Here is a 17,250-nt window from a genome sequence, read left to right as displayed (position 1 = left end):
TTTGGAATTGACAAATAAATGTACAAAGCTAATATGACTAGTAAAGTTGAGGCTAAACAAGTTATTCATGATATAGTAGGTAAGACTAATAGAGTCATTGAGCACAAACCAGAGATCCACCAAGATAGATCTGTTGGTGATTTTTCTAGTAATACCTTTTCTAGACTTTTATCTGAATATGTTAAGGTGATGAATGTGAAAGATTGTTACATCTGTGTGAAACTACCTGCTTCTGTTTCGGAAGGGGTAACATATAATATGCTTCCTCTTACTTATGGCATCACTTGTAGTGTAATAGCTAGTTTGTTTTATCAAACAGGTCGATTGGAGTATTATTACTCTAATTATGATGAGATTTTTGCAAATTAAAAAATTGACAATAGTCTATATAAACTGAAACATGCTAAACAGATGAGAGAATTTTTTATAGTGACTAATAAACTCACTTACGAGTATGCTTTTAGAAACAATTTAACATGCAAATTGAGAACGGAAGAAAAGTCTCTCTTAAACATGGTTGAAGAGAGAAGAGCAATTTATAAAAGAAACGAGATGCTGAAACAAACTAAATCTAAGTTTTGGCAGAGTGAGGATGAAAAGCTTAATGGTAGAAATGAAAATGTTGCTATACACATAGATAAACCTGTTAGTGGAAAATTGTGCATAAGGAGAGATAATACTCAATTTGATAATTATTTCGTGGGTGCTAGTCAATGTGAAGATACCTATCGTATCTTAGGAGGGTGGGGATTTAAAGGAGGCAAAGACCCAATTTTCCCTGGAATTTATTTTGTTTGTGGGAACAAAGTTTACTTCAATCTCCCAGACCACTGGTATGGGACTTGCTATGTTGGTTTAGTTTTTCCAAAGATGTTTCATATAGATAGAAATTCAGAAGGATCATTTGAAATTGGCAAACACCTGAATAGGTTCAGGAGGGAAAGTTTTTCAGAAATAATGGGAGATATATTTGGTGCAATTATACCTGTGGTGGAAATAATGCTGAATGCAAATAAAATCAGAAAAGTGTCTACAATTGTGGACAGATTGTCAACGGATACTGCAAGTGGATTTCAATTAGTTGATACAGAACTCATTGCTATGAGGTCAATGGTAATGCAGAACCGTCTTGCTCTAGACATTCTGCTTGCAAAAGAGGGAGGAGTTTGTGGAATTTTACATGTCCAGCATTGCTGTACATACATTCTAGATAAGAGCCAGAATATAGAGATGTTTATTAAAAATATTACTGAATTACATACTGAGATAGAACCTTTAGAAGATGAACATTTTTCAGAACGTTTGAGTAACAGATTTGCAGCAATCAGAAATTGGTTTCAAGAGATTGGTAGTTCAATCATTGGTAAAATACTTTATCCTGTAATAGTTATAGTCATAGTGACACTTTTGTTAAAAATTAGTTGCATGATACACAAGACAAAGAAATATGTAAAGGAGAAGAAAAGAATTTATAAGCTCAGAAAAGAACGAGAAAAGGAAATAGAACTAGAAGAGTTTCGTAGAGCCCAATATGAGAGTTGTAGACAAACTGCTGAATCAAAGGTTTAGAAAACCGAATACAGTGTATGTTCAAAATATGTTTGTAAGATACAAAATTTTGCTGACATTTCTGGGTGTAGTTTGGTGATTATAAAATCACTAGATGAGGGAGTTGATGGAGCGAGCTTATGAATGAAATTTTGTTCAAGCTTGCAAAGTTAAACTTCCATAACAAATATAATTGTATTAATAAGCATGTTTTGAATTTATTAATCAACTTAGTTTTAAAATGCATACATACATTCAGAAAACATGTGGGACTAATGTTTATGCTCTATGTTGCACTTGCAAGTGTGCGGAAAATAATAAACTAACCTTGTCTATTGTCTTTGTCAGTATTAAATGCGGCTGTTTAATTAATGGCATGTGCCTATTTTTGTGCTTATGTTATGTTATGTCTTTTCTGTGACAAAAGCTTGTGGAGAATCCTTATGGCCTAAAAGAAGAAGGTTAATATAAATGCTGCTCTGTGTGCTTAGCTAGGTAACATAAATTAATGGGTTAACATTTAGCAAAGGGGGTGGGTAACAGAATGGGTTTCATTTCTCTAATTAATTAATGTGTTGTGTTTGTTTAAATATTAGTTTTCGAGTGGGCCTAAGAAGTGGTTGGCAGAGCAGGAAAATGTGAAAACTTGACCTGAGTGAAGTCTTCACTCACGTGCAGAAAGAAGAGCTTTTTGCTGAACAATTAAACGTTTAATGCAGAAGCAGTTTTTAGTTGAGTTGTACGTGTTCTTGGACAAAGGTCCAAGGACAGGAAGTCCGAATTGCCTGTCACGATTAGGAAGGAAAGTTTTGTGCTCGGGCGAATGTTTCATTTTCGAGGAAACTAGAAAGATGGAGAATCTAAGAACAATAAGGGCTTATGATGTGCCCTGGACTTGGTCTGGAGTGAATGACATAATGGTGGACTGACACGGCTCAGCCAATGACAAGTTTGGATTTATGGAGAAGAATGCAAAATTTAGTTACTATAGCTAGACAGAAAGGTATAAAACTTGTCCCCATGGGGAGGAGGGCGCTCCTCGTTTTCCGATTCCTGAAGGGCGTGACATGCTGGTGGACGTAAGGACAGCAGTCTTTAATGATTATTCTTTTTAGGTGAAGCGAGTTTTAGACAGAGAGATTGAATTTAGGGATGGAAACTTATATTTGCTATAATTCATACTAAATGATTTGCCTTTGAAATGTCAGTCCAATAAGTCTTTTCCAAAAAATATGCTGTTTTCATTTTGCTAATAAAATAAGATTCTTAATTAAAAATGCTCTTTCTTTGAATAATAAAGTTAATAAAATTAGATTTTGAAACGACAAGCTGGTCTTGTTTATTCATGGTCTAGTTATCATTAGTCGATCCATTCGCCTTTGTGACTTAATTAAATGTCATATGTTTAAACCATGGTAAGAAATGATAAACTGCAGTTTTTAAATAATTTTGTAAATAGTTTATGAATAGTTTTGATTAATTAGGTCACATGATTCAGTCGCTCAAAAATTGTCTTGTTAGATTATGGGCCGTTGTTAGTGATTCATGATTAACGGTGAGTATTGTGGAGATAGGTAGCGTTGGTGGGACAGTTTTTCATTAGGAGCGCTGGATCAGAACGCATCAACAATGTTTTGTCTATGAATATCCCAGGTTTTTTACTTTCTCTTTATTAGCGGGCGGGGGCGGCAGGTCTTTGGGCAATCAAGTGCTTCTAGTTTTCTGAAGAAAACCACTTCCGTTTTATGCGGGTTACACTTGAGTTGATTGACCCTCAGCCAATTGAAGACCTTCCAGAGCCAGGAATTGATCTTTGCCCCATCAAAGTAGGAGCCTTTATCACATGAGAAAATAACTGAGCGTCATCAGCGTAAGAAATAACCATGGCGCCCGCTTCGTCAACCATGGGAGAAAGATAAATATTAAACAGGGTAGGGCTGAGAATAGAGCACCATCATTGATGGCAGGGACTGGGGAGGAGAAAGATGGAAGCCAGATGCCCTGGTTTATGTTTTCCAGATAGGATGCCATCCATGTGTCGGCAGTCCCACCCAGGCCGAAATTTTTAAGTCAATTTAAGAGCCTCTTGTGTGGGACCGTATCGAAGGCCGCTGACAAATCAAGTAATATCAAAACGGCCTTGTCTCCCTCGTCTAATTTACTCCTGATTAATTCTGTCACTTCCAGCAGCACAGACTCAGTGCTAAAATTAGCCCCAAAGCCAGACTGGAAGTCATGAAGGAGCTTCCCATCTTCAATATGATTTTGAAAGACTTTGTTTACATGCTTCTCTAAGGCTTTAGAGAGAGCCGGAAGCAAGGTGATCGGCCTATAATTAGCAGGATCCATGGGATCAGCATTCGTCTTTTTCATCACAGGGAGAATCTTAGCATGCTTCCACAGTTTGGGCTTAATCCCTGTGGAAAGGGAAGTGTTAGAAAGCTGGTGTACAATCTGGTTGATTGTGGGGGCAACCGAAAACAAGATATTAGCTGAACAGGGGTCAGTAGGGGAAACCAACTTAATGCTACAAAGGAGGAACAATGATTCATCCATCTGAAGCTCAGGGAAGGCAAGAAGAGGTGGGGGATCCAAGATCTGAAATTTGCCATTGACACTATTATAAAAGGTCTTCTCATCCTCAGATATATTTGAAAAAGCATGTTGGATAAGAGAGATTTTCCCATGGAAAAATTGAACAACCTGCTTTGACCATTTCTCTGTGCAAGGCCCTACCTTAGAACAGGCTTTTGGTGAAATAAAGGATTTGGCTATCCTACAAATGTCTTTACTCTTATTTAGGGCAGTAGAGATCTTAGATTGAAAGAAGTACATTTTAGCTCTTTTTACAAGTGTATGGTAAGTTTTTAGGCTATCTTTGTAAACCTTCCTGTCCTCAGGAAGTTAGGATTCTCGCCATTTCCTTTCTTTTTTCCAACAATTCCCCTTTCTATCTCTAAAGAGATTACTGAACCAGAGAGCCGAAAGGGTTGATCTCTTAGAGGAGTTGGTAACAATTGGGGCAGCAGCCTCGATGTTGTTACGAAGCCAAGAATCTATTCGAAGAGCATCCAGATCAGCAGTCCTCGACAACATTGGTATGGAGCAATTGAGAGCCTCTGCTAACTTAGGGACGAATATTTTGTGAAATGCCCTATAGTTGGAGGTTGATTACCTAATAGACATTGGTGGAGCAGTGACGGAGAAGGGGATATCAAATTTTAGCAGAAAATGGTCGGACCAAATAATAGGAAGTGGCAGACCGGCCGTTAAATCAAAAGTAGGAAAGATTTGGTGAAGGGTATGACCCTTCTCATGAGTGGCTGAAGAGATGGATGAGAGCATCTGAAAAGTATGCAGTCTCCACTAAGAGAGTAGCCAGGGGATCTTTATTGTTATTCATATGAATGGTAAAATCACCCAGAACAAGGCAATTGTAATATTTTAGGGCCAAGGAGGAAATGGATGCATTTAGCGAAGTGATAAAATTGCTGATATCGCCGGGTGGTTTTTCCTAGAATTTATCATGTAGAAGAACTGAATAAGGAGCATGGTTTGGTAAAAGTAAAGAGAAGTTTTGAGCAATAATTATAGCTATAATCCCTCCTATGGGGATAGCTGAGAATGATATCAAGATTAGACATTGATCGAGAACCGTAGAATGGATTGCCATGGATACAGCAGGGCCTTTTAAGCTAGTGAATGTAGAGATGTTGGCGATGAGGGCAATGGTAATGCAGAACCCCCTCTCCTTAGATATTATCTTGGCAAGGGAGGCTGGAGTCTGTAAGGTAATCGGTGCAAAGAAATGTTGTAATTACATTCCAGATTATAGCAGAGAAAGTTATTTATATATGACTAGCATAACTAATCTAACACTTACAACTGAGTTATTGGAAGAGCCAGGAGTCCAGGAAACAGTAGAATACTGGATAAAAGATTTAGGGAATAGTTCTAGAAAAGTAGGTAAATTGTTAGGTAGTATTGGAAATTTAATTTTGAAAAGCTTTTTAACACCAGTGATCATAATGCTGATTTGTGAAATTTCTTTGTTGATTTTACTAAAACCAACAAAATGTATGATGAAAAGATATGGCAATAAGATAAAGAAGTAATCAGATGATTTGATATGTTGGAACAGAAATGGATCAGAGAAGGACTATTTTGAGAAAGAGGATTTTTGGAACCTATCCTACCAACAGTTAAGACTATTGTAGGATGAGGCCCAGGGGATAAAAAAAACAGAAGACATTGAAAGTTGATTTTTAGATTAATAAATAAAGTTATTAATCGGATTTTAGTTATAATTTAGAATAATCAGAAGGGATCTGTCATAGCACTTTTCAAAATATGTAAACTGTGGAAATATCTCTGGAGTGCAGTTGCTCAGGAAGCAATGGAAGATTTTGCTTAACTTAAGAAATGGGTTAGTGCTTAAATAATTGTGTAGTTTTCATTATTACTTGTTTCTGATTTGACAAATGCGACCCTAACAATGATCATGCTATGCTGAATTTGCAGAATCTTTTAATAGAATATGTCTTTTTGCTATAAAACCTTCTGAAGTCTTGGGGTTTAGATAGATGATTTTTTTGACCCATGTGCTTTCCACAAGTTTTCAATGGGTGGAACGTGGGTGTTCCCACGCATGCATCAGTGGATTTTGGCAAATTCCCAGATCTACCAAGAAAAGTAAACATGGAAACGCTTAAAAATGCTTCGCCTCCCAAGGGCACAAGTGTGTCTGCATTGGCGCAAGGCAGCACATTGTGCGCCAGGACATGGAGAGGGCAGGAATGCCTCATATAATGTACACTGTGGCACATTCGTGTCCTCTCCCTTTCAGTAAGGTGTCTTGCTGTGTTGTGTTGTATGAAAGTATAATATAACTGGCCATTAGAATTTTTGTTTAGAATATGCCTAATGCACTATTTTCCTGTGTCTCTGCTCTGAACATTTCCTGGGGAGTTTTGCTTACTCTCTTTTTTACTGTCTTTTGCTTTTTTGTAATGAAAATTTATTTTTGCTGATCTTTGATCTAGATATGTCTTTTATGTGTGTAAGAATTGAATTTATTCTGATTAACTCTGCTATAATATTATTTCCTTGATAAGGAGTGCAGTCTCTAAAGGCTGGATCAATTGAGGATTCATGGAGCCGGAGATGGGGGTGGGAGGGATGGGAGGTTGCTAGCGAGAAGCAGCACTGTTCACTTTTGTACTGCTGCTGCTTTTGTTACATGAGGGCAATATTGCTGCACTGTTGCAAACATACCCCCACCACTTGAAACCCCCCCTCCTTTTTCAGTCCACTGGGAAAATAACCGGTGCACGCTACGGCCAGTCCGGCCCTGTTAGTCTGTCTAAAATATGTTGGTAAAGGGTTTCTGCTTGCTCTGCTAAATTTCCCACCCACTGATCTTTCAACTATCAGATTTTTTTCCTCCATCAGATTCAACGCAGTGGGTCAGTAAATTGAATTTATATAGCACTCACTGTCACTGAAAAGGCGGTATTGCAATAAAATGCATTATCTCCTTCAAAGCATTGGTTTCTTCTAAAGCATCTGTATATGTACTGTAGTTTACTCATTTGGAATGTTCTTCTAGACTTGTTATGCTTTCTCTTCCCCTGTACATTCTATATGTGGGAGTAGGGAAGAGAGAGAGAGTTGCTTCATGCACTGTGGATGTGTAAGCTGTTTCCTGCAATAAACCTGTTTTCATTCAGAACATCTCCATGTGATTACTTCACAATTTTGGCGACGATTGGGGATTTAAAAAAAAAAGAAGGACCTACAAAGAAGATTTTTTTTTATGGAGCAGCGTTCACTTCTCTCCGAACCATTTTTAACATTTTGTGTATTGATGACGCTTGCAAAAAACTATCCATTGAATTGGTGTTATAATTGCACCTCCGTGTAACTATTCTCTTTGTTTTGAATAATTTGTCGTCTCTTCATCGAAATTCATCTTGACATCTGGGAGTTAGGTGACCTTTTGGATTTTCAACAAGAAAGGAATTGTGTCACTGATTTCCCTCGTTTGTAAGAAGTTCACGACGTGGTGTCTTTGGAGAGATTAACCTGTTCTCCATCGTGAGTACATTTAGTGCGTGACTGTATTATTTTAAAGTGAAGTTTGGAAGAACAACTGTGTTAATTATTTTTTTAGTACTATCTTACATGAAGAACCCAGTGATTAATTTACGACAAGCTCTGCACTGTGGCATTTAGGAGCGGGAAGCTAAGCACCGCAATTGTGTGCAACCAAGTGTTAAAGGAACTAAATGATTATTTGACTGGGCTCGACAGTTTAATATCGCTGAAAGTGAAGCCCCGGAATGTTATCTTTATTTTTTTTTGTAAACTTCATCTAGTTAGACGGTGTGCTCGAGCGCTGGGGCTAAACTGCTGAATGTATTGAATAACAACAGCCCTAGTAGACGGTGTGCTCGAGCGTTGCGGCTAAACTGCTGAATGTATTGAACAACAACAGCCCTACCTCGAGCGTGAAGATTCTTGGCAACGCTCTGTAAAAGGAATTCTGCGTGTCACCGCGCTGTCTCCATTCTGCCTCCTTCATCGTTGGAAAGTGACGTCCCACGTTGCTTTGGAAAATACATCGTTTTGTGACGCAGCATAACGTGGGACGTAGGACGTAATCCTCTGGTAGCCATTTTGTTTGTTTGTTTTCACGGTAACCTTTTATTTTTATTCGCAAGACGATTTCCAGACTTACAGGCTGTTTTCTTAAGTCCATTTTTTCAAGTACTGCTTTCAGCCAAATTTATGACCTTCAAGCATCTTTCTGGAACCACTGTGACATCGGTGACTACATCTTTTATTTTAGTTTATTACTTTAACAATTGTTTTCCAATCATTGCCGTTGTGACATCGGTGACTACATCTTTTATTTTAGTTTATTACTTTAACAATTGTTTTCCAGCTCAATGTGTATTGCCAATGTGTATTAATCTATTTCCTTAGTGCTAATTTGTTTAAAGTTTAATATGTCCAATATTATTGCTCCCCCACACTGTCAACCAGCTGCTGGTGAGCCAAAAATGGAATGGGAATTATGGTACCCAATGTTTTGGCGTATGTTGATGTTTTGGAAGAAGATGGTTGTTCTCCCAAAAGAAAGTTGGCACTTTTGAAGAATTGTTTGGGGGGGCGGGTTTGAAAGAGTTAGCAAATCTACCTCCTATAGACGGTTCTGGTGATATCAATGTCTTTGAGGTTACTGTTAAACAAATGAGCATTAGGTTTGTAAGGAAAATTAACACGGTCATGAAAAGGTTTAAGTTTTACTCAAGGGCCAAGAAAGAGGATGAGTCCATTGAGAATTACGTAGCAGCTTTACGCACTTTAGCTAGTTCATGTGCGTTTGAAACAATTAATTTCGAACAAGTTTTAAGAGATCAGATTATGATGAAAACCAAAAGTAAGAAGACTCAGGAACGTTTATGGATGGGGACAGAATCTTCCCTTAGTGCGGTATTGAATATCGCTAAAGGAATTGAACAATCAGAAATGTTTGTCAGTGAGATCAGGGGACAAGTAGTTAAAAATAAGGAAATCATCCCTGAAGTAGCAATTGTAAAGGATTATTCTAATCCTAGGAAACCTCCTTTTGCTTTTTCTAAGAAGGGGGGCTTGGGAAAGGAAAATAAGTCATTGGTAAAAAAAACTCAAGTAGTTTGCTACAGATGTGGTGGTACTGACCATGTAGGAAGTTACAAGGAGTGTCCCGCTTGGAATAAAATATGCATTAAATGTAAAAAAATCTGGTCATTTTAGCAAAATGTGCAGATCCTTCCAAAAAGTAAATTTAGTGTCATTCGAGGAGAATGAAGAGGATCAGGGACTCATTTCAGAAATAAATAGTCTGCTGTGTGTTAGTGACACTAAGTGCAAGGGTTTTCCCTGTGATGAAATTCTGATTAATGGAAAGGAAATCTCTATGCTAATTGATTCTTGTGCTTGGTACAGTTTATGTGTTGTTGTGATGGGTTTATGTGGGATGATCTTAAGTTCAAAGACAGGACAACTAGAGGGAAGGTTTTCGTTTCAACTAAAGGGGCATCAATTATTGGTTGGCCTCATCAGCTAGAAATGGGGATCCTAATGCTTCCCCTCCTGTCTACATTGTATCTCCCGAGAATGACAAGTTCGTTAGTAAAATAAGAACTAAATACCCTTTAATTTTTACAGATAATTTGGGAGAGTTTGTTAATTTCAAGCACAAGATTGTTCTCAGGGAGGGTGCTGTTCCTGTTCAACACAGAGTTAGGAATGTACCTTTAGCTTATCGTGAAAAATTGAAATTAATTCTATCTGATTTAGTATCTAAGAAAATAATTGAACCCGTAGAATCTTCTCCCTGGGTTTCGCCAGTGGTTTTATCGCTTAAAAGCAATGGCGAACTTCGTTTATGTGTGGACCTTAGCAGCTTAAATATGGAAATTTGGATCGACAGGCATCCTTTACCTCGAATTCACAAACTAATTTCTACACTTTCTGGGGCTTGTATTTTCTCCACAATAGACTTAGCCAGTGCCTATCACCAGGTGCTTTTACATGATGACTCTAAGTTTCCAGCAAAAAACGGTATGCAAAAGAGGGTCTACAGGGGAAGTATATTTAGAGACCTATTTGTATCCTATCCCCTAATCTAACTAGCAACAAATACACAAGGGATGCTAAAGGTCTATGCACGACTCAAAAATGTCTGCTTGTTGAAAAGTGGGTGCATGTAAAAGCAAAGTCAGGTGAGAAACATTGTGGAAATATACCCATCAGCCCACAGAGTGGCGGAAACTCATCATCTGGGATTTTATTCATCCTGACTTTGCTTTTACATGCACCCACTTCTCAACAAGCAGACATTTTTGAGTTGTGCATGAATCTAAGTTTCTATCAACTTTTATCACACCAGAGGGCATGTTTCAATACTGTCGCATGCCGTTTGGTTTGGCCAGTGCGGCATCTGTTTTCCAGAGACTTATGAAGAAAGTTTTAGAGGGTTGTGATGGTGCAATTGCTTTCCAAGATGACATCCTAATTTTTGGAAAGGATTTTGAACATCATGATAAGAATTTAGAGAAGGTACTGCAACGTGTACAAGAGAAAGGTTTATCTCTGAAGTTGTCAAAGTGTAAATTCAGACGAAGTAAGGTGGAGTATCTTGGCCATGAAACCTCATCGCAAGACATTAAGCCTAAATTCAACCACATACAGAGCATTTCTAATGCTCCTGCCCCACTTACTAAGGAACAACTTGTATCATTTTTAGGTCTCACAGAATTGTATAGTAAATTTGTGCAAGATTACTCCTCAAAAGTTCATCCTTTGAGATCTCTATTGAAGAAAAATGTAAAGTTTGTGTGGAACAAAGAGCAATAATGTGCTTTTGATTCGCTTAAGAAAGAAATTATCAATGCCCCGTTCTTGAGACCTTTTGAAGTTGGAAAAGATTGTATTGTGTCAGTGGATGCCAGCAATGTTGGTTTAGGATCTGTTTTGATGCAGAGGAATTCGGGGGAAGAATATGTAGTTTCCTATGCATCAAGAACTCTACGGGGTGCTGAATATAATTATTCCACCATCGAGGAGGAATTGTTGGTGTGCACTTGGGCCGTTCAACACTTTTACAAATTTTTGTGGGGTACCAAGTTTCGTTTGAGAACCGATCATAAGCCGTTAATCAATATGTTAGCTGCTGGTGGAGGCAGAACTTTGACTGCCCGTTTGGCTGCAAAATTGAAAGAGTTTCAGAGTGAAGTTGAATATGTTCCTGGTCATTTCAATGTGCATGCTGATTGTATGTCTCGTTTACCGCTGTCAGATACCTCTGACATTTCTTTTGTTAGTTCTGATACGGATGTTGTTTTTTCTATTGAAGATGTTAATGGTGAAACATCCAGGGTTTGGTCTGAGGCTATTTCTGAAACTGAATGGAAAGCAGCCATGTGTGAAGACAGTATCTTGTCTGATATTGTGAGGTTTATGCAATTGGGTTGGCCTGAAGAACGTAAGTTATCTGGTGATATTTCAACTTTTTGGAAAATAAAAGATGAACTAATGTTTGATCAGGGTTTTTTAACCCGTGGTGATAAAATAATTCCTCCTTTAAAACTGAGAGGGAACATTGTTTCCATGGCTCATGAGGGGCATTTGGGTATGTCTAGCACCAAAAGACGTATTAGGGAGTTCTATTGGTGGCCAGGAGTCGATGGTATGGTTGACAAATGGGTCAGATCATGTTCTTCTTGTTTCAATAGTGACAAATCGGCCAAGCCTATGGTTGTTGGTGTTGCTCCTGTTGAATTTCTTACGAATCCTTGGAAAAAACTTGGGATTGATATCATCGGTCCACTCAATTTGTCTCCCAATAAGGATGTGTTTGCTTTGGTATTAAATGATTATTTCTCTAAATGGCCAGAGTTGATGCTGGTTGATAAGATTGGGTCAGCGCAAGTGATTGAATTTTTGGATGAAGTTTTTTGTAGGGAGGGTATTCCTGCAGCAATTGTTTCCGACAATGGTCCTCAGTTTATCAGTAAAGAGTTTGTTACTTTTCTTGAGAGGTGTGGAATAGTACATAAGAGAGTGTCTAATTATAACCCTCAAGCAAATGGTCAAATAGAGCGCTTTAACAGGGTCATTAAAGAATCTATTCAATTAGCAGTTAGGAGTGGTTTAGATTGGAAAAAGGCACTACGTGCAACTTTGCTGTCGTATCGCACTTCTCCTAATTCTGTTACTGGCTTATCCCTTTTTGAGATGTTGCGTGGTAGAAAGCCAGGTTCCAAATTGTTACCTTGGTGGATTAAAACTAATATTCCATATGATTCTTCATTTGACTCTTCTCAAGTTAGAGATAAAGTTTTGGAGTATCAGAATAAGATGAGAGGAAATTCCCTGCGGACGTCTACTAATGGTTCAAAGATTAAGGTGGGAGTTTTGGAAGTGTTAAATTTGGTGGTGTTTGTGGCAATAAGTGGGCTATATGGTCTGATCCATGTAAAGTGTTGGAAGTGTTTAGTAAAGCAGAAAGAGTAGAAGGCGGTAAGATTTGGAATTTTAGACGTATCTCCTTATGTAGAACAGGAAGTTCTAAAGTGGTCCCACGTTCCGTTTCATCTAAACCTTATGACAATCAGGATAATTATGCTGCTTTGCTAGACACATTTGGTTGCGATTCTTCTACTTGTGATTCTTCTACTTCTGTCTGTACTAATTTTGGTAATTCAACCCTTGACACTGCTGTTTCTGGTTCTACGATTACAGATTCTTTTTCCTGTTTACCCTGTGACAATGTCAGTGGTTTGGGTAATGGTTGTATTGATTCTAGTAATGTTGTTAATTTAAGGAAAAGTTCTCGTGTCAGACATTCTCCTGTTAAATTACGGGATTTTATTCATTAATCTTATTTTTTTTATTTTTTTGGTTTTTTTTAGGGGTAATGTGTGTAGTATTCTCATTTGGAATGTTCTTCTAGACTTGTTATGCTTTCTCTGCCCCAGTAATTCTATATGTGGGAGTTGGGCAGAGAGAGAGAGTTGCTTTGTGCACTGAGGATGTGTAAGCTGTTTCCTGCAATAAACCTGTTTTCATTCAGAACATCTCCATATGATTACTTCATGTACCCAATTAAAACGTACTTTTCTGAGCGTTTCTTCTCTGGTGGCTGTTTCTCTTTTCTTTTCTTCTTTGATTTAAAAAGTGACATTTTCCAGTCCCTCCGAGGTGATTTTTCTTTTCTGTCCTTCTTCATTTTGTTCATTTTAAATCATGGTAATGCCGCCTTGCTTTGCTCTTGCGCTCTTCATTCCCAGGCATCCTCATAATTAGCCAATGTCATGTTCATAAAGATGGACGGTTGGCCCGTCCTACTTTTCTCTCAGTGGTGCTGAATTCAGGAGCTTCAGATGCTGTGCAGTGACGTCATAATGTACATACATTGTTCGAGGTGCAAGAGATCGTCAGCCAATGGAAACAAGTTGCTAGTAGCATTAATTTATTTCTTAAACCTGTTGCTTCTTCTGAAACCTATTTATCCCTGAAACCTGCGGCTTTAGAGGATTCTCAAGCTTCACGTTTCGAAGGTTACACCCCAAACAAAACGGCTGTGTTTTCATAATAATGAGCATAAAAGTTATCTGCGGCGGGCAATACGTTTATGAGGACAAAGATGATATAAGTAAGCACATCACTGCCTGCCGTCTACTGAGACCCCAGAAGACCGAAAATAACTTTCCTGCCAGTGGTTTGAGAATTCCTGCTGCTGGCCTATCAGAACTTTTAGTCCCCTTTGAGCTGGCCCAGTCTCCCAGGAAGGTTGCTGGCCCTCCCTGGCTGAAGCACCCCCTTGGAAATCGTGATTTTCTCATCTTTCCCTCCTAATGAGGCAGGGGTTGGACCTCCCTTGCCAAGGTTTGCATTGTGTGGTGGCTTTCTTACTCTCACATGGCACATTCTCTCATTCTGGGCATTTATCAAAACATTTACTCATGAAGCTCAATATAGTCACTCCTTTACACGCATGCAGCCAATCCGGCTCCTGCAGGCACGGCCATCTATGATATACTATGCCACACCTCTGACACTCTGGCTCCCTTATGAGATTTTGGTAGGGCAGCGCAGCAAGTCAGCTTGCTGTGCTTCCCTATGTCAATGTGAAAGGGCAACAATACACCATAGTCAAGAAATATAGTGCATTCCTATCCTTTCTCCCTGCCCCGGCGCCGTTTCAGCAGCATAGCACCAACCTAGGCACCCTTGCATCATGGTGTTTGGGTGCCTCAGTTGCATGCAGGATTGTTTTGTGCAGGAACGGACAACTTTCTGCACAGAAACAATCTTAAGAGGCGTTGTACTCTTTCTATGTGTGCTACAGAATACAGCACACATGGAAAGAGGAATAAAACGAGGAGAAATAAATATATTTTTCCTCATTACACCTCAGCTCAGGAGGCGTATGGATATGGCGCTTCCCCAGGTTTACATCTCTTTGTAAATCTGAGGCAGCATCAAACTCCATGGGTGTTGCATGGTAAAAACCGCAGTAACGCCCATGGAACACCTCCCGGGCAAGGAGTAAGGCAATGCAGCGATTTGGGCTGCCTTACCTTACTCAGGCCCGGCTCCAGGAATTTTTATTTGGGTGGGCCAAGGAGGCATTTGTTTGGGCCACTGAGGACCCAATTTGTCACTTCTTGTGGTATCCTACAAACCCTAGATTACTTCATATCTACTTGCAAACAGTCACCATAATACAACAGACCGGTTCTGTGTGTATACAGAGCATGTAAAGAGTTATTTGAAAGTAAGTGTAAAGTCTGGACCTAAGTGCAAACCCTCAAATTCAAACCAGCCAGGCCTTACCACAAGTAATTCCAGGCCGGATTATCCTCTTTTCTACCAAGGTACAGGCAGTTGACATAGTAAAGTTTAGATGTCACAAGAGCCTGCACGACTATCCTTCTACTCTCCAGCGGCAGAAGCAGCAAACATTTTTTTAAAAATAAGGAGTATGCCAAAGCATGCACCAGAAAGTTGTTGGATCTGAGAACGCATCGACAATGTTTTGTCTATGAATATTCCCAGGTTTTTTACTTTCTCTTTATCAGCGGGCGGGGCGGCAGGTCCTTGGCAATGAAGTGCTTCTAGTTTTCTGAAGAAAACCACTTCCGTTTTATCCAGGTTACACTTGAGTTGATTAACCCTCAGCCAATTGAAGACCTTCGAGAGGCAGGAATTGATCTTTGCCCCATCAAAGTCGGAGCCTTTTTCACATGAGAAAATAACTGAGTGTCATCAGCGTAAGAAATAAACATGGCGCACGCTTTGTCAACCAAGGAAGAAAGATACATTTTAAAGAGGGTAGGGCTGAGAATCGAGCACTGGGGGACACCAACTTTGATGGCAGGGACTGAGGAGGAGAAAGATGGAAGCCAGATGCCCTGGTATCTGTTTTCCAGATAGGATGACATCCATGTGAGGGCAGTCCTACCCAGGCCGATAGTTTTTAAGTCAGTTTTAGAGCCCTTTGTGTGGGACCATATCGAAGACCGCTGACAAATCAAGTAATATCAAAACGTCCTTGTCTCCCTCGTCTAATTTACTCCTAATGAATTCTGTCACTTCCAGCAGCACAGACTCAGTGCTAAAATTAGCCCCAAAGCCAGACTGGAAGTCATGAAGGAGCTTCCCATCTTAAATATGATTTTGAAGGACTTTGTTGACATGCTTCTCTGAAGCTTTAGAGCGAGCCGGAAGCAAGGAGATCGGCGTATAAATAGCAGGATCCATGGGATCAGCATTCGTCTTTATCAACAAAGGGAGAATCATTGCATGCTTCCACAGTTTGGGCTTAATGCCTGTGGAAAGAGAAGTGTTAAAAAGCTGGTGTACTATCTGGTTGATTGTGGGGCGACCGAAAACAGGATATTAGCTGGACAGGGGTCGGTAGAGGGAGCCGGGCTTAATGCTTTGAAGGAGGAACAATGATTCATCCAGCTGAAGCTCAGGGAAGGCAAGAAGAGGTGGGGCATCCAAGATCTGAAATTTGCTATTGACACTATTATAAAAGGTCATCTCATCCTCAGATATATTTGAAAAAGCATGTTGGATCAGAGAGATTTTCACATTGAAAAATTGAGCAATCTGCTTTGACCATTTCTCTGTGCAAGGGCCTACCTTAGAACAGGCTTTTGGTGAAATAAAGGATTTGGTTATCCTAAAAATGTATTTACTCTTATTTTGGGCAGTAGCGATCTTAGATTGAAAGAAGTACAGTTTAGCTCTTTTTACAAGTGTATGGTTAATTTTTAGGCTATCTTTGTAAACCTTCCTGTCTTCAGGAAGTTAGGATTCTTGCCATTTCCTTTCTTTTTTCCAACAATTCCTTTTTCTATCTTCAAAGAGATTACTGAACCAGGGAGCCGAGAGGGCTGATCTCTTAGAGGAGTTGGTAACAATCGGGGCAGCAGCCTTGATGTTGTTACGAAGCCAAGAATCTATTCGAAGAGCATTCAGATCAGCGGTGCTGGACAACATTGGTATGGAGCGATTGAGAGCCTTTGCTAACTTAGGGACCGATATTTTGTGAAATGCCCTATAGTTGGAGGTTGATTGCCTAATAGACACTGGTGGAGCAGTGACTGAGTAGGCGATATCAAATTTTAGCAGAAAATGGTCAGGCCAGATAATAGGAAGTGGCTGACCGGCCTTTAAATCAAAAGTATGAAAGATTTTGCGTAGGGTATGACCCTTCTCATGAGTGGCCGAAGAGATGGATGAGAGCATCTGAAAAGTATGTAACGTCTCCACTAAGAGAATAGCCAGGGGATCTTTATTGGTATTCATATGAATGTTAAAATCACCCAGAACAAGGCAATTGTAATATTTTAGGGCCAAGGAGGAAATGGCTGCATTTAGCGAAGTGATAAAATTGCTGATAGCGCCCGGGGGTCTGTAGATTAGAAACCCAGCGATGCTCTGATGAGGGGAAATAATACAGCAAAACCTAAACTCTCTGAGCACTCAATGGTTTCAGTAGAGAGCAGAGAGAAGTCTAAATCCTGCTTATAAATTATGGCAACGCCCCCCCCCCCCTTCCCTCTAGATCTATCTTTCCTAAGAATGTTGTAACCCTTAGGGAAGGCCATGGTGATAGTGGGGTTAGAGGCGTCAGAA

Source organism: Lissotriton vulgaris, chromosome 11, assembly GCF_964263255.1.
Source record: "Lissotriton vulgaris chromosome 11, aLisVul1.2, whole genome shotgun sequence".
Taxonomy (NCBI): Eukaryota; Metazoa; Chordata; class Amphibia; order Caudata; family Salamandridae; genus Lissotriton; species Lissotriton vulgaris.
This window is presented reverse-complemented; position numbering follows the sequence as displayed.